At 46.5% G+C, this 18,745-nt stretch overlaps 1 pseudogene; it reads left to right on the forward strand.

Moving 5' to 3' along the window:
• The first annotated feature begins 218 nt into the window (after positions 1–218).
• Positions 219–18,218, forward strand: LOC149349343 (uncharacterized; annotated as a pseudogene).
• Positions 18,219–18,745: the final 527 nt, after the last annotated feature.

Raw genomic sequence — 18,745 nt, forward strand, 5'->3', positions numbered from 1 at the left:
ACAGCATGACAGATTTTGAGGAAATCCTGTGCTTCGCTTACTAGACTCACGGACACATTGCAAGGTTCTCGCCATATGTGCGCCAAGGGGCGCCGCAAGCTTAAGCAGGTGAGACCCGTCCCAAGGAAGCGTATGGAGAGGCTCCACGTGCTGAGTAAAAAAAAAAGCTAGGAAGCAATTTCCAGCTTTAGGACTGGGGAGGGAACAGAGGACAATGAATGGTCGTGCTCGTGGTGATTTGTGTTGCCAACGAGGCTTGCCCTGTTGTGCTAGGCAAGATAAACGGCTGCTGCCTGGAGTTTACTATAGACAAATCGTCAAAGATGACGTTACATAAGGATAGAAAACGCTTCAAAGGAAAGGGACTCGCGAGGTGTTGGAAGCGCCTGGCAGTGTTGCAACCAAGTTTTTAGGCGTAAAGGGTGATCCTCTTGGCATAAGCGGGCTCTAGCGGTTTCACTTCACTCTCGGTACAGTTGCATTCGATCACTCCTGGTACATATGCCTGGACACAGTGTCGCTGCCAAAAGAAGTGTCGGGTATCTTAGGACAAGACTTTTTGATAAGGGGAAAGGTAGATGCCTCATTCTTGGCAGAAGCGGTCCATGCGAGGGACAACAAAGTTCCCTTTGCAAACAGCAAAATTGCTTATATTTGCATTACCGATAGTGACACCCAACGGACAGTGGGATCGGTGGAGAATGTGTTCTCGCACATTGCCGTAAATATGTTCGATGAGATGATCGTCCTTCCTCGGTCGGAGCACGTTCTGGGCGCTTATGTACTTTCAGATGTAGAGAGCGACACAGTGGGAGTGCTTGAGCTGGTCTATTCTCTTCGCAATGGCCTGAAGTCAGGCGCTGCCTCGTGACTGTTAGTAGTGACCACAGAGTGCCTCTGCGGGTGGTTAACTGCAGCCAGCAGCAACTGAGTCTCCCCAAGAAAAAACCATTACCTCAATTTACCACTGCGAGTGAGAGACGTGAGGCCGCCGAAGCGGTAATCGCAGCTGTAGGGAATGCAGGCCCTTTGGTCACGACAGACGTTTGTTCCATCTTTCTCACGTAAAGTCCGAGGAGATAGAGGCAGTGAATGTCCTGCTGAACGAATTCTCGGAGGTGTTCGCGGCGACCAACTTGGATCTGGGCTGCTGTGACGTTTTACAACAGAGGATAGAAACCGAATTCCTTACTCCTAAAATTCCTTACTCCTAGAATACTAGAATTCCTTACTCCTAGCGCGAGGAGACAGAGCTGTAGGTGCAGGATATGACTGATCGCGGCATAGTCGAACACTCAAAGTTGCCATGGGGCGCGCTTGCCCTATTGGTGGAGAACCCAGATGGTTCCTACGGTCTGGTAGTAGACTATCGCAAACTCAATGCAGTAACTTGGATCGACCCCTACCCTATCCTCAATTTACAGGAGACGCTTCCTCAGCTGCGCTCTGCCAGGTACTGGCGGCGGGATTTGGGCAGATAGCAATGGAGCCGGCAGATGCCGCTCATGCAATACATCCACAATGGAAAAGGATGCCGATGAGCCTGGTCGACAGCCCTGCTGTCTAGCAGAGCTCCAGACGAAGTAGAGAGGACCGGGTCAGGTTGTCGAGAAGCTTTCTCCAGTAACTTTAAAAATCCGAGACGTGAACCGACGCGTGATCGTGATACACGCAAATCGCCTCAAGTTGGCACCAGCTCAGTATTCACCAAATAAGCTACCTGAAAGCCAAGATTTAGATGGGGATGGCACTGAGACGGAGCGCGCAGATAGTACGCAGGAAACCTCCTCTCCTGCTTTTGTCCGGCAGGCACCAGGGGTTACCGCAGGGATGCCACCTGATCTATTTCATGCATTTGCTGGAAGACGAAGCGCTCAAGGCTGCCGCGCAGGTAACCCGTGGGGACGACCCTGCCACGAGCAAAGGACACAAAGGGGCACAGACCTGCCCAGTACGGCTTGTGGCTGCCGATACCAACTAAAAAAGCGGACAGCTAAATCGAACTAAGGGATCTACCAAGCGGAGTTGGGAAATGGTTCGCTCGTATTATATTGCAACTAACAATGTTCGTGTTCATCAGCTAAGACACTGGAGTTGGCAGTTATGTCTTTGTTACCTTCACGTGAGAGCATGCACTGTTCTTTAGCATACTTGACTTCCTTTCGCTATGCCCCCTCTTTTTTATTTGTTGTTTTTGTACCGTGATCGCGCTGAAAGTGGGAGCTCCTTCGTAAATATGATCACATTTATGTCGTCCAGTTTGGACTAAAGGGAGAGGCTTGGGTGCTGGGTTTCATGCGTTTATCTGTACAAGAAGGTCAGTGCTGCTGTGTGACAGGCCCGGTTATGGTGTCGTCCTAAAATGCTACGTAGAGTGAAAGTGTGCCTTCGGTTCCATCGTACTGCTGCAAGGCTACCCAAAACGGCTCCGTTATACGGACCTCAAATGTTCGGAGAACATTTTTTGGAGGGTGAGAGAGTGTGAGAGTGTGCTCCCCTTCTTTGTAGGGCCGCTATCTCCGGCGACATCTTCCCTTTGTGGGAACCCGGAGGCGCTTGTGCAAGAGACTGTATGGCGCCAGGCATCGTCACGTGTCGGTGGTCAAAACTCAGGAATCCGAAGGACAACAGCCTGGTCGTCAGCTCAGCGTTGGTTTTTTTTTTTTGGGGGGGGGGGGGGGGGCAGCTAATGTAACTTCGTTCAGCTGAATCAGTTGGGGAGAGCTTGTCGAGCTGCAGAGAAGGGAATCCCCCGCCACCCCGGAGGGGGCCCCCTTTCTTACGAAGCGATATATGCGTTTTCTTACGGAGTGCGGAAAGGTTTTCGTGGTTTCCTGTCAATCCCTCCGTCCAGTGGCGTCTGAAGTTTTAGTGTGTTTGAGAATCCGGGCGTCGGCAGAACATCCGCTTGTACAGAGCGGCGAGGCGGGAGTCCCGCCTCGCCGCTCTGTATAAGCGGATGTTGCGCCAAGCATTCTGCTGGAACTGCTTTTATAATCCGCTAAACATCCCCAAATTCATTTTTAAAACTACAAATATATCCGCTAATATGAGATATAAAAAATATTTTCTTTGCGCCCTCTGCATGGCTTACAAATGCAAGGACATGCAACGCTTTATTGTCACAAGTATAATTCGAGCACGGTAGGCAAAACGAAACCAGAATGCCCAGCGGCGTTTGAAATGGCGTCTACACGTGCGAGTATCATATACAGACTGTGGAGAAATAAACGCGCGCAGTAGAATGCATTTCTCAGCTACACGGGTGGATTGTTCGGGTTCTAATTTCGCACAGATATGACATTTGGTCGTCTGGTTCTATACAACACCGGGTTTCCTTCTTTATCTTTACCAAATTGAAAAACAAATCTAGCTGTGCTATCTTCTTAAAATTCCTACAGCTTCCCTTAGTGCTCCGGCGGCCGCTTGGAAAGCGAAACACTTGTTTATGGATTTATGTACAGGCTTATGTGCTTTGACGTCCCAAATCATGTCCGGCTATGCGGGACGCCATAGTGGAAGGCTCCGGATAATTTCGACCATTTTGAGTTCTTTAAAGTGCACTGATATCGCGCAGTGCACGGGCCTCTAGCATTTCGCTTTGAGCGAAACGCGACCGCCGCAGTCGGGGCAATTTATTTTGTTTGTTCTTTTTTGGTATTGTTCTTGTAGAGCGAGGTGAATTTTAATTTTGAGGAAATAAAAGGTGCAGTTGCTGCCTCACTTCTAGGCGGACACCTCAAACGCGTCTTGAGGCGAGGGCGGAAGGTGTGAATGAAAGGAGAGAAAGAGGTGCCGTTGTGGCGGGCTCAAGAAAAATTTCGACCACCTGGAGATCTTTCACGTGCTCTGAAATCGCACAGCACACGGGCGCCTTTTTGCATTTAGCCTCCATGAAAACGCGGCCATCATGTGGCTGGGTTTGAGCCCGGGCACTCGGCTCAGCATCGAGCACGCTAACCGCTGCACCAGGACTTAAATTCTGCTATTCAAATGTGCCCCTCGAGGGCAGAGTAAACGTTCATCATGCAATCAAATTAGTTTTAATAACTTTTAATAATGCCCTCTCGGGCACATATTAACGAGTGTTTGTATTTCGTGGTCGCTGCCGGAGTACAGAGCTCAAATGTAGGAAGCTAGCTCAGCCTGCTTTTCTTTAATGCGTTAGCATTAAAACAGTGCTGCGAACGAAAACCCGTCGGTCGGCATGTGTACAGCGTCACTGAAAGAAGAGAGGAGGCGGCGCGCGCAGCGCGCTTCAATGCATCCCTGCAAGTTGTCGGTCGGCCCACGTGGCTCTTCCGTGGCGCTCGGCCACAGACAGACACGTGTCGCGCGTTCCAAGAGTCGCGTTGTATTTTGCGCGCTGTAAAACTAATGCTGTTAATGTTGCATAAATCCCAATGATCGCATCTCGTTATTTTTATTAGGTGGAATTACAATGAAACACGGGATATATTCCAGTAGTGTAGCAGGGGGCAGGGGGAGGGGGTCAGTAGAGGAAAGGGAGAGGGGGCCTAAATGCGCATTAGCCCAGGACCCCCATTTTTCTTAATCCGGCCCTGCGTCACCTTTATTCGCACGCCAACAAGCATTCAACTAGTCAAGTGCACCCCGCCGGAGTGACAGGAGCGCCGGCCAGCGGAGAAAAGACCGAAGCCGGTGGGAAGTCCGCGGGAAGACGGGGAGTACCGCAGGCGCCGGCGCTGAGAGGAGGGCGACGGAGACGGTCCAGCCTGGAAAGAAGGATCGCCCGAATGGATGGGAAAGAAAACGACAAAAGCTGGTCACTGAGGTGACGAGGAAGGCCCGAGACGACACCGCTGGTAATTCATGAATATGTCTGTATTATTCCAACTGAAACTAGCGGTGTCTCTTTGCCTCTCCGTTCCGTGTCGACCCGCGAAGTATGTGGGCTCGTCACCCCTTGGAGAATGTGATCCATTAGTCGTGAAAACACAAAATGGTGCATTCTTTAGCCCGAAGCTAAGGAGTAATGCGCGAAACGTTCCTAGCGGTGAAATGAACGCGGCGTACCGGCTTGCCCGTTCAGTGAGGAAAACCTGCCAATAGCCTCTGGTGAGATCGAGCGGTGATATGTACTTTGCGTGGCTGATGGTTTCTACTCGCTCCACAAGGTTAGGAATGGAGCAGGTTTAGTCTCGAGTAACTGCATTTGACCGGCGATAGTCAATGCACGGTTTAGGCTTTTTGCCTGCACCTTCCACCAGAAATAGAGAAGCGTTCTCGCCCTCCGCTGGTACAATCAAGCCTAGCTGCAACATGCGCTTGATCTCTTCCTCCATTATTTTCTTTCTTGAGCATGGGGACCCAACACTCGGAAAGCCCCTCAGCATCCATGCCGCAATTCATAATTGCCTGAATTACATGTGGCCATCCCTATGAATGTTACCCAAATTCAGTCCCAAATTGTCGCAGATTAGCATCAGGTCCAATTTGCGCAACGCGTTTAAATCCATGGCCACCTCGTACTACAACTTCCGTTTCCCAAGCTGCCGTAAAGGGACCCTTAACAAACCACCCCTTCACAAAGCAGCAACCACGTATCAAAAAGATCCGGCAGAACCTCGGAGTGTCAAGCACTCATCAGCATCGGTACCGGAACAGAACACGAACCAATCCGCCGCTGCTAACCGGTTGATGTGGTTCACTATGAACTGTGAGGTCGGTGCCCAGGCTCTGCGAAGAAGGGTCGGTCCAAGGCCTCCTCGACGGAAGAAATAACAAAGAAACGTTTATCTACATTATCTACAAGTGGTTACGTACAAGAGAGCGCCGAGATGCTCTTAACATCAATGGAAAGAGCATGGAAAGAGTCCCCATCACCCACACGCATGGGTCCACCCGCACGCCTTATATATTGGCGACGAACTCTCGTGTGTCCCTATGAGCTCCTAGGCAGCAGCCCGGGAACGTGCACAATATGTGTTGGATATTTCCATCGCAAGCCGTGACGGCCAGTTCTTGTCGATGTGCGTTGAAGGTGACATCTTTAGGCGACCAATACTGCGATACTTTCTAAAAACTATGACTCGCTTCTGGCTCGTTCTGTGGCTCGAGATGAGACCATTGCTGAGCTGACCACTCAGGTGCAGTCCCTAGAAACGTGTCACCTCTCAGGCCTCAACTATCATGAAACTACAGTCCGATTTAAATGAATCTGAACAGTACAGCAGGTTGTCCAACCTAGAGATACATCGCCTTCCCACAAACCCGGATGAGAACCTGATGGAAGTCCTGAAGGATTTGAGTGTTGAGCTTGCAATTGATTCCTTCTCACAGGATCAGGTGGTGGCTGTACATAGGCTTGCCCCTCGTAGGAACGGTCCTGCTCTCGTTCTAGTAAGATTTTCAGCCGTCACCATTCGAGATAAGTGGTTGCTTGCTCGGTCAAAACTCCGATCCTTGGATCAAAGCAATGAACACTCCAAGTTGTTCTTCGCCGAGAACCTTTCAAAAAGCAACAGAGAACTGTTTTGGGCTACACGTACTGCTGTCAAGGCAAAGGCCTACTAGTTTGTGTGGGTTAAGAACGGTCACATTTACTTGCGTAAGAGGGAAGGGGGGCATCCATTCGTGTTAGGCATTTGTCGGACTTATCGGTGCTGACTTAGGCTATCTTAATCGCCTCCTTTCTTCTCATGTCTTCTGGTTTGCTTTCATTTCGTGATTTTTCGGCTCTTCGTGACGCATTCCTTACTACTACTGAAAGTTGCTTTACTGTTCTTCATGTGAATATTCGAAGTCTTCGGAAGCACTGGGACGAATTTTGCTTTATAGTCAGTGTATTGAATGATTCCATTGATGTTTTCATTTTGACCGAGATTAACATTTCACATAACCATTCGCAACAATTTTCAATTTTGGGATACTCTAGCTTTTTCTTCACTCGTGACTTTGGGCTAGGGGGCGGTATAGCAATTTTTGTCAAGGATAGTTGGGTTTCGACAACAACTTCTATCTCTTTCACTACTGCGGAATCATTAGCTGTCTGTATTCATAACGGACATTTTGACATTACTGTGATTGCTTTTTATCGTCCACCGAAGCAAAATATTGCCTATTTCATCGATGAGCTGAGTAGAACTAACTTTCCACAGGGTCGTATTTGCATGATTGGTGACATCAATATTGACCTTCTGAAAACTAAAAAGCAATTGGTTGTCGATTATTTAAACACTTTTGCCGATGCCGGCATTGATGCCACAATCAACCTTCCTACACGTGTTGAAATGTTTGGTAGTAAATTAGTATCGTCTTGCCTTGATCACGTGAACGTTCGTCTTGTACACAATGAATTCTGTTCATTTATCGTAGAACAAAAATTTGCGGACCATTTTTTCGTTGGCTGTCGTGTCTTTCCACAAGCTGGGATAAGGGCTATGAGGCAAGATAAATTGGGCACAATCGAAGTCATTGACCGACTTCGACTTTACTCCGCAATTCAAAAATACGACTGGGATCTGTTCCTAACTTGCGCATCCGAAAACGCGCTTTATGATTAATTTGTTGAAACCTTCACGCTGTTGTTGGAGGCGTGTAAAAAAAAACTATATCCATAAAGCAAAGAAAGTCTGGTCTTCCGTGGATTAACAACGACGTTTTATCGGCTATTGCAGAAAGGGAAATGGCTTGGGCCCGTTGTAGGCGCTCGCCGAAGAACACTCAATTGAGGGCACTGTACAGGGCTGCCCGCAACAGGGCTAATGCTTTACTCCGATCAAAAAGACGTCAGTATTTCCAAGCAAGGTTTGTGGCGTTGAAAGGGAAGCCATATAAGTCCTGGGATGTTGTTAATCGCTTACGTGGCTGTGCACCTAGGAATGTAGCTGATTCCATTTCCCGTAACTTTGGGGCATTATCTCTGACACTTGCTGATGAATTCAATGCTTTTTTTCGGCTCCCGGTCTGGCTGCGCATTCAAAAGTTCCCAGTCAACCATCTCGTAGCATGCAATCTGCGCTTGAATCAGCATTTCTGCCACCTTGCACTGAAGATGATCTACGTTGCATTCTTTCTGGCTTCAGCAGGCGAAAGTCTCCAGGGTGGGACGGTATCTCAGTCGATACACTGTTCAGAAATTTTGAACGAGTAAAGCATGTTCTGCTCGCGATTATCGATGGTATAATCGCCACCCAAATAGTACCTGAGGGCTTGAAGAGGGCGGTGGTTATCCCTTTCTATAAGAATGGAGTAAAAAATAAAGTTGAAAATTATCGTGCCATTTCGATCCTACCATGCATTGCGCTTGTTTTAGAAAAACACATTTCGGCGGTGATGTTAAGTTTTCTCGAAGCTCATGACGTGTTCGCTGGCAATCAGTTCGGGTTTATTAAGGGTCGTGGTACGCTGAACGCACTTGATGAACTATGTGATCTACTAAACAGCTGCATTGAAGAAAATGAATTTGCCTGTGCTTTATTTTTGGATGTGTCCAAGGCGTTTGACACGGTTAATCATGTTGTGTTGTCAGACAAACTCCACAATTATGGATTTAGGGGTCCTTTTCTGTCACTTCTTGTTCACTATCTTTCCAATCGTTCACAGCTTGTTGCATTAGGTAAATTTAGAAGTGGCCTGCTGCAGATTAAATCCGGCGTTCCTCAAGGATCTATACTTGCACCTATTTTGTTTAATTTATATGTCAATGACTTGAGCTCTGTCTGCAAACTGTGCTGTGTTTTTCAATATGCTGATGATACACTCTTCGTTGCTAGACATAATGACTTTAAGACAGCATTATATCTAATCCAACACGACAGCGAGCTACTTATGGAATGGTTCAGCAATAACTTAATTAATGTTAACAATAAAAAAACTCAGTATTTTTTCACAATTATTTAAAGAGAATTCCTAATGATTTGTCTCTTCGTTTGCACAGACCAAATTGTGCCCCGTGCAATTGCCCTTCAATTATACCTGTGTCAACGGTGAAATATTTAGGTGTATTCTTTGATTCCGACATGTCTTGGAATACTCATTTGTCGTTCGTTTGTTCCCAGCTTCGCAAAATTGCATGTTTGCTGCACTCTATAAAGTCCCTTTGCCCTATGTATGTACGAAAGCAAATTGTATACGCCTTAGCCTACAGTGTGTTACGTTATGGTATTTGCTGCTTTTATTTCTGCTCCGCCTTTTGGCGAAAGAAGGTTAATAGCATACTGAAATCCATCCTCAAATCAGTTTTATATGGTAAGGCACGAAATGAAGGTAGTAGTGTTTTTGATCTGTTACACATGCCTAACTTCTCTCACCTTTTTTTCGAATCAGTAGTGTTTAAACATATCTGCACAAGCGATTTTTGTACACAATATTTTCCGGTCAAAGATCTGAGAACTCGTGATCGTTTTCTCGTCCCTAGAGTCCTAACTCGATACGGCCAGCGTCTGCGAAAACATTATGTTCCTTCTGTGCTCAACCGGTTACCTAATGAAATGTTTTCTGCTAACTCCAAAAAAATAGTGAAAGCTTTTCTTCAGAAACTTCGTTGTTAGTTCCAGCATCCTGTTATGATTCTATGATTTTACGTGTTCTTTTATTTTTCCGTTTGTTGCATTTTTTACTCCGCTCTTCGAATTTATTTTACTTTTCTTATCCCCCGCTTTTTCTTTCTGTTTTTTGCACTTTGTGTGTTCAGTGCATGAGTTGTGTGCCGTCTGCTGCCTGGCGCTGCCACTCAAGCCTTCTAAGGCTTTGGCAGGCCCGCATTTGTATTGGAATGAATGAATAAAAATATTATAATATGTTATATATGCCATTGGGCGTCAGCTCCATATGTGGAGAACGCCTCCGCCTGCGAATAGCGTCTCATAATCTCCTGCAGGGGCCGTATTACGTACGCAATATCGCTCTCAAGTTTGAGAGCGTCACGTCAAAATAACGACACCACGAGATGCCAACCGCGGAATCAACTAATCAGCGGTGGCTAGTGAAGTCTCTAGATCACATTATGTACTCAGATATACTCGATCATGACTGGGGTCAGTGGAAACGCTACCTAGCCGCACACAAAAGGCTTACCAAAGAGGAGGCGATAGACTGGCGCAGAATACAAAGCGGTACCTACCCGCACCTTCACAAACTACACAAGATTTTCCCTACACAATATGCAGAGGAATGTCCATGGTGTCAGGGTAAACCTGCACTAGAACATATCACATGGACCTGCCCTAAGGCAGACTTAGAGCCAAGAATAAACAACCCGACTATGATGCAGTGGGGGCACTTGCTGGCCAGCAAAGACGAGGAAGCGCAACGATGTCTCCTACGCCGAGCCACGATGGCAGCAGTCAAGTCCGGCATCCTGGACCAAGGATCGACCACGGCGCTCAGTGACCCGTAAGGGTCAAGAACACTTTAAATTTATCAACAATAAAGTTTTTTTCATCCACCCATCTAGGGGCTTTAGCAGCTAGTAGCAGGGCTTCGCCCCGGAAGCATATATTTGCACGACAAGGGACCGTAGGCTAACGATTTGTTGTAAAGACGCAGTACACGAAATGAACAATGATTCCCTGCGTCTTTACGATGTTTTATTTGGTTGACAAACTGTGTTTCATACTCAACAACACCAAGCAAACAAGAAGTGTCCTCAGTTGTTTAATTAAGTTTGCTCTTCAGTCACTTTTCCTGCCGCGAGGTTACGCTAATGGCGAAAAAGCGTTGGCTAGGTGGCGTGAGCCGCCACCTGATTTGAAGGGTTCTTTTCTTCCTCCATGATTCAGCCTTATCCATTCATCCGCATAATCACTCATCCTGAACATATCAGCCAGAAAAAAAAAACGCTGATTCCATGGTTGTCCTGCTTTTTTACAAGTAGTCTAGAATCAAGGTACTGTGCGGATGTCTAAAGTGCATGGAAAAATCTGTTAGAAGGCAATGAATGCTACCGGTCTGCCGAGATCAACTTAAAAGGAGCGCTCGGCACGAAAATCGACGACGACAACTTTAATCTCTGTTCTCGGTCGGCGCCTACTATCGATGACCGGATGAAGTGTTCTGCTTATTTTTTCGTTAGAGAATACCAGACGACCATGAATCATCCCACAGAAGCCACTGCCGACAGATGGCAGCAAACAGGTGCAGCTGCTGATAGCTTTTAATCGCAGTGCGGAAATTTATGTATTTATTTCTTGTACACCTCAAATGCCACTTACTGGGGGTATTACATGAGGGGAAACAATACACAAAATTAATCTGAAATGAATGACATGGGGCTTAAAACAGAACATTTTCAATGGCTTTTTCAACATGGACGGGGCTGGTGTGGAGTGCGGCACGGTTGGCAGGCCATACCAGTCTACTGCAGTCTAGGAAATGAAGGAATGAAGGTGCGCAGTGGTGCGTGCGCGGGGAGGATAAACGGCTTTTCTGTGACTGGTGCGAGGAGACACGTGATGAGCTGGTTTTAGATCTGCAAGGGATGAATGATAAAACTTGTGGAAAAGGATGAGTCGGCGGATTTTGCGCCGCAGCTCGAGGTCAGGCAGGTTAGCTCTTGACTTCATGGCAGTCACACCAGAATGATAAGAGTAGTCTGAATGGATGAATCTAGCTGCACGGTTTTGCACTGATTCAAGTGCTTTAGTTAGATAAGAAATGTGATGGTCCCAAACTGCGCATGCATATTCCAGCTTGGGACGAACCAACGTTATGGAGGCGAGAGTTTTAATAGACGAAGAAGCTACTGGCAAATTAGGTTTGGTTTGGTTTGGTTTATGGGGTTTAACGTCCCAAAGCGACTAAGGCTATGAGAGACACCGTAGTGGAGGGTTCCGGAAATTTCGACCACCTGGGGTTCTTTAACGTGCACTGACATCGCACAGTACACGGGCCTCTAGAATTTCTCCTCCAAAGAAATTCTAGCCGCCGTGGCCGGGATCGAACCCGCGTCTTTTGGGTCAGCAGCCGAGCACCATAACTGCTGTGCCACCGCGGCGGCTTCTGGTAAATTACGTCGTAAGACAGGACACGATTAGCTTCATTAGTAATGGCAGTGATATGGGTGGACCAAGAAAGATCATGCGATATGTTAATTCCCAGGTACTTACATGTTCATGGCGGAGAAATAACGGAACCGCAAAGTACGTAGCAAGAAGTTGGGTAAGTGCGTCGCCAATGAAAGAAATTAACGAAATTTTTTTTCGCATTCAGGGACATTAACCATGTTTTGCACCAAGTTTCAATGTGTGAAAGGTCAGTTTGGAGGGCATGAGCATCGGCTTGATTGTAGAGTAGAGCCGGCACGACCTGCCACTGTGGCAACAATCACTCCTCTGCCTCGAAACCAACTGATGCCACACACATCGGGCTAAGCACTTAATGTTCCGTTGGTGTTGTTGCTGCGCAGTTCGGTTACGTTCAGTAGTCGCGGTAGTTTTGTTTTTTTTTTGCCTGTGCACGATGCAGAAATTTTGATGTTTATGCTCTATTTAGCTTGTTAGAAAAAAAGGAAGCACTTGATTTGGTAGCTGCTATTGTCAACGAGGAGGGAACTAGCTTGTTCCACCAACGTCACTTGCTCATCTTCTTAACTGATCCGGGGTCAATCAGACAAGAAGTAGGTTGCTTGTACGGCACGTGTAGAGGCTAATTGCAACAGGGCGAAAGTTGACCAAGTTGGTACGCGTTCGCTGGTACAGAGCGCTTGAATTTTCCACATTGAATTTTTAAAGGCAATGTTCAAGTTTGCGTATAATCCTGGGCATTGAGGTAGTGTGGAGGCATTAGGGGTAAGACGCGGCAGTGATGCATAATATGTCATTGTATTTTGCGGAGCACGCGAGTGATGGTGCTGATATCGCTGGATTTGGTGAGGGCAGTGTTTGAAGGGCTTTACATAGCTTCTAATAACATGCACTTCCTTTCTGCACGGAAAAACAAAAAGTTTTTTTAATTCTTGGTCCATCTTACCTCAGTGGCCCTGTATACAGGCCCCTAAAATAGAAAAGGGAACAACCAGTTTGTATAAAAGACCAATTCTCTGGTTTTTGTGCATTACAGCTGAAATTGACTAGGATATTAAATACCGAGATTAAAATTATCTTGACAACAGTTAAACGTGTGCTTGTCACAAATATTATGCGATAGCATAGGGAGCTTTTCAGGCGATTTGGCAGTGTCACCATCTCGTGTCATCGTGGACTTCATAGTCTTCTGCCATCAGAAACCAAGCTAGGATACAGTTATAGGGCAGCCATTGAGTGCTCAAACTTTCCCATAATATAGCTGCCTGTATATTCCTCGTGCTGTAGAGCATTCCCAGTGATGGTGTTGCATGTTTTGCTATTGCAAAATAAACTATACTCACACACCATCTCCTCAATGATGTATCTGTGATGCTTAGACATCTTTGTTTATCAGTGAGGATTTTCGAGTCATTCAGCATTCATTGTGGCCACTGCACCTTACAATATTTATTATGCATTGTTGTACAGCCTCCTCCTTGCTGTAGTTACAGCTTTTAGCACTGAGTGAAAGCCCTAGTCGCATATCATCAAGCTAGCAGTGTTATCTTTGCTATTTATGCATTTTATTCATGCCAAAACGTTTTGTAGTTCACAAAATGCATTATGTAGTACATTACACCATGCAGTACTTGTTGTACGAGTAGCTTCTGTATGAAAGAAAATAGGCATATTGAGCTCAAAATATTTTTCATAATTGCGCTTGGAAATGCTGTACCGTCATTGTACATCAAAGTAAAGCATGCTTGTATGTACACTGCATCTTTTGCAATAAACAGGGAGTTTGGCATCAAATGTTTTTCTTAATTGCACTTCAAAATGCTATATCGTCATTGTACATCAAGGTAAAGCATGCTTGAATGTACACTGCTTCTTTTCCAATAAACAGGCAGTTTGACATCAAATTTTTTTCTTAAGTGCACTTGAAAATGCTGTATCGTCATTGTACACCGAGGTAAAGCATGCTTGCATGTACACTGCTTCTTCTGCAACAAACAGGCACTTCCAACTCAATTTTTTTTCCTTAATTTCACTTGAAAATGCTGTATCATCCTTGTACACCAGTGCAAAGCATGCTTGCATGCACACGGCTTCTTTCGCAATAAAAAGGCACTTCGAATTCAAATTTTTTTCTTACTTGCACTTAATATACTGTATCGTCATTGTAGATCAAGTTAAAGCATCCTTACATGTACACTGCTTCTTTTATAATAAACAGGCACTTTGAACTCAAATTTTTTTCTTAATTGCACTTGAAAACGCTGTATCGTCATTGTAAATCAAGGTGAAGCACGTTTGCATGTACACTGCTTGTTTTGCAATAAACAGGCACTTTGAACTCAAAATATTTTCTTAATTGTACTTGAAAATGCTGTATCGTAATTGTACCTCAAGATAAAGTTTGCTTGCATGTACACTGCTTTTTTTTCAATAAACAGGCACTTCCAAATCCAAATTTTTCCTTAATTGCACTTGACAAAGTCTGTATCGTCATTCTACATCAAGGTAAAGCATGCTTGCATGTACACGGCTTCTTTTGTACTTGTTATAACGGGCGGTGGCAGCCGCACAGGGCATTACCCCTTTACCTCGGGACCAGTGGGCGCAGGACGCGCCGAATCTCCCCGCAGGGCGACCTCGCATGGGAGTTACATGCCCTTTCTTGGAAGGGGTAGGGATGGTCGTGGTGGGGACGGGGCCAGGGAGGCCAGTGTGTGTGCAACACCGATATTAAATCATCTCTAAATTTAAGCGCACTTGAGAAGCGAAGACTTGTCACCCTGATATGTCACTTTCACAGGCTTTATCACTGTTCTTCGGCCGTCACACAATCTCATATGAAACAGCACATCGCATTTTCCCCCGATAAAACCACTGCTCTAAAGTGAACCCAAGATCACAAGATCGCTGTGATTACATTCTCTCTGAATCCAGCCCGTTGCCATAATGATAATTGGTTATCTTGCCTTCATGTTTCATGCGATGGCCATATGCCTGTTCTGTTATTTCGACTATGATGTTTTTAACTTAAGTTCATAACATCGTAGTTGAAATAACAAAGCCGGCATGGGTCAAGGGAAAATCGCAATTGGAAGCCAATTGGTGCCCCTTTGAAACTCAGTTGGAATTCAACTGGCCCCAGTTGGGCGCCAAGGGGGAGGCAAATGGTTCCAGTTTCCCAGCAACTGGGAGACATCGTTTTCGAGTTGGTGGAAGCTGGGAAAAGTCGGAAAACTGGGTTGGGAAACTGGAAAACATCTTTTCCCAGTCGAAGTCCAAATAGGAAGAACTAGGAACTAACTGGGAAGTAAGTGGTTCCATTTGTGGGTCAAGTGGGAAGTAAACATTCCCAGGGCCAACTGGGCAGAACTAGTCGTGGGTAAAAACCAAATGGGAAGTTTTTTTACTGCTTGAAGGGACGATGAGAAGGAAGTAAATGCTGCTGTGGCTCAGCAGTCATTAGGCACAGAAATGAACGTACTGTGAAATTATATTGAAGCTGGCTTATCGGCGAACATCAATCCGATCGCACTGTGTGCACTGCATGCGAAAATGCCGGTAGGCGCCGTCCTGGCGAATAACGCCGCTTCCCTCAAAACTCCGCATCGCGTGTTTAGCATGGGTCGCGCTGCAGCGAACATATCGTGTGCGCGCGTTATTAGCAATGCTATTTTTTTTTCTTTTTATTGAGCCCGCTCTCTTTTTATCTCTAGCCCGTTGTGACACGGGCGTTTCGAGCAGGGTAACATTATAATTATTTATTTATAATTGCCGAGCCAACGAAACGAACTTCTAATGCTGAGACCGTGATTACCGAGACATGCTGTGACTGCTGCGGGCCGGCGGCGGTGCGAAAGCGCGGTGGAATTGTCTACGCCGCCATCGTGTTGTAGTTCGTATCGTATTTTATCAATAAAAGTGCAAACTGCGCATGGCGATTACAGCTGTGAAAAAAGTAATACGCTACAATTTAAAAATTATTAACTTATTTTTCGTGCCACAGCAAGCAGACTACTAAGTATAAAAAAAGAGACGATACTAAACATGCGTCAGTTTCGCGCACTCCGCATGAGGCTAGGGTAAGCCATGGCGGTAGTGGTAGAGCGCACGGCGCGTGCGACTTCTCATCGTGTTCTGTGGGAACGTTGTGTTTGAAGAACCTCGACATAGAATTAATTATTCGCTTATTATTGGTGGCGAGATTGTTCAAAAGTTATTTCCTTAATGGAGCTGAAGGAAGACAGTTTGCTTGCTTTTACTACCCGGCGAAGTGGACCCGTCAGTATGAATTAGGACTACAAGTCGCTTTCACCGGCTGAAATTGTGACCTTTCCAGGTGCGTACTCAGTTCGCTCATTGAAGTGTATGTTATGCTATTTTTGCGTTCGTAATGAAAAAATTCTAACGCATTTATTGGCACGTTATATTTTTACGCTCACTCGTTTGGCTGTTTTGCCAAACTTGCTCTGTATTGAAACAAAGGCTGGTGATGTATGCTACTGGCCTCTACTACCGTAATGTGGGCATGCGTTCGGATGGTGTGCCGAAATGCGTGCGCCAGCACACTCCGCTCAGCACGACTGCTTTCTTGTGCCGCAAAGGCATCCTTTGACGCTTCATAGACTTGCGTCGGTAAAAATGGCGTAAATTACTGGGCTTGTTTGTTGTGGTTGCTGTGCTATTCTCTTGTCACCTATAAAAGTAAACAATTATGCTTTGTTTTGACAGCAATCCTGTTCATTGGGCTCGGCAGAATAGTACTGATGCCACCGCAGCTATAAATCTGACGATTATGCTAAACGAGAATATTCAAGATTCAGTGAAAGCGCCAAGCGCAATAAAACACTGAAGCACTCAAACGTCTTCTGCAGTGTTTTGGGCTCCCGTGATGGCCATGTACTCGCTTACTCATCTGTATTTGAGCTAGCTGGAGTGCTTGGACGTCCCGACGCCTCCATAGGGAAGTCTGTGACTGGGGTGCTGTAGGCCCTCTTTGCATCTGGAGTTACAACAGGCGCCAGCTGCATCTGGTATTGCAACTGGTTCCAGCCGCAACTGGCTTAAGGAGCAAATTCCCATGTGCAACAACTGGAAATGTCTTCCTTAAACCAATTGAACTGGAACCAGTTAGAAATTTTCACCTGGGTATTGGTCTATGTATAGTCATATCGTCTTTATATAGAGGTCTAGACTACGTAGACCGGGCGTACTCACATCGTCCACAAATATCTGGCAAATTTCGAGCTGAATGTCTGCACAACGTACTATACCTCGGTCTGGATTAAAACTTTGCTCTTGTAGGTACGTAGATTTCTGATTTGATTGAAAACATCTTTATTTATTCAGTATTTTCAGAACATGTGGGTGGGCCGCCTAGTCCGGTAGTCCATTGGCTGCTGCTGCTGCGGTGGCCCTCCCCACCAGCCAGTGCTGACGGTCAGGATCATCGCTGAGCAGAATAGCCTCCCACTGCTCCTCCGAGGGGTTGGGAATGGGGTCAAGTAAGGGATTAAATTGGCATGCCCACACCATATGGTAGAGGTTAGCTACCTCTCCACAGTGTGGGCACTGCGGAGAGTATAGTGTAGGGTACCACAGGTGTAATTTAGCTGGTGTTGGGTATGTGTTGGTTTGTAGTCTCCTAAGGGTGTTCTCTTCTAACTTATTGAGGGATTTGTGTGGTGTTGGGTACTCATTTCTGATAAACGTTACAAAAATGGATGTGTAGTGGAATTGTCTGATGTCCAGCGTAAATATCTCGCTCATGTCCATGTGACGATTTATGGTTTACTGGGATTGGAACTCCTGAAATTTAACGGCGAAAGAAGGAATTGGCAGCCATTTTGGGAGCTATTTGAAACAGCGATCAACAAGAATTCGGACCTAGCACCAGCAGATAAATAGCAGTATTTGCGATCAACACTGACGGGAGACGGCGCATCTGCCTTCGAGGGGTTGCAATTGACGGCGTAGTGCTACAACCACGCCATTGACATCCTAAAGCAGCGATTCGCTAACCAAGCCATCCTCATCCAGGACCACATGGAGGGCCTCATGTCTGCCGCACAGGTGTCATCGACAGGCAGTGTCCTCACTCTGCGGCGCTGGTATGACAGCCTTCAGGCTCACATGCGAGGCCTTAAGGCGTTCGGTGTGGGCGAAGAATCGTACTGTGCAATGCTCTACCCTCTTGTGCTCCGGGCGCTTCCGAACGACCTGTGCCTGCTGTAAAACAGGATGGTGGCTTCGAAGGACGCAGAGGGCTCCAGCAGCGACAATACCTCGACCACAGACACTAGCTCCGAGACAGGAATGGAGTCGGTGCATAAGAAAGAGCTGTGCGCACTTCTGGAATTCCTTCGGATCGAAATTCAGAGCCGAGAAAGGGCAGGCAGAGAGCAACCCAACGACGCAACTGGTAATTCCATGTCCCGTCATCCGGCGAATGAAGTGGTGAATAGTGAAGAATATCCTGGCAAGCCTCGACACTCGTCGGCGGCAGCCTTGCATGGCACAATGAAGGACGTGGAATGTTTCCTGTGCAAGTCAAAACAGCATGGAACGGAGAACCACAAGGGAGCTGTCGGAGAAGAAGCGCATGTTACGGGAGCACGGCCGATGTTTCCGATGTACGGGGCCAAAACATACGGCAAAGATGCGCAAGAGCATGCTATCTTGCAGCAAGTGTCACGGCAGGCATGCCTCAACGATGTGTGACCCGAGCTTCATTCCCGACCAGCGAGACGCTCGATCGCATG

This window comes from Amblyomma mixtum, chromosome 3 (assembly GCF_055824585.1).
Source record: "Amblyomma mixtum isolate Tamu chromosome 3, ASM5582458v1, whole genome shotgun sequence".
NCBI lineage: Eukaryota > Metazoa > Arthropoda > Arachnida > Ixodida > Ixodidae > Amblyomma > Amblyomma mixtum.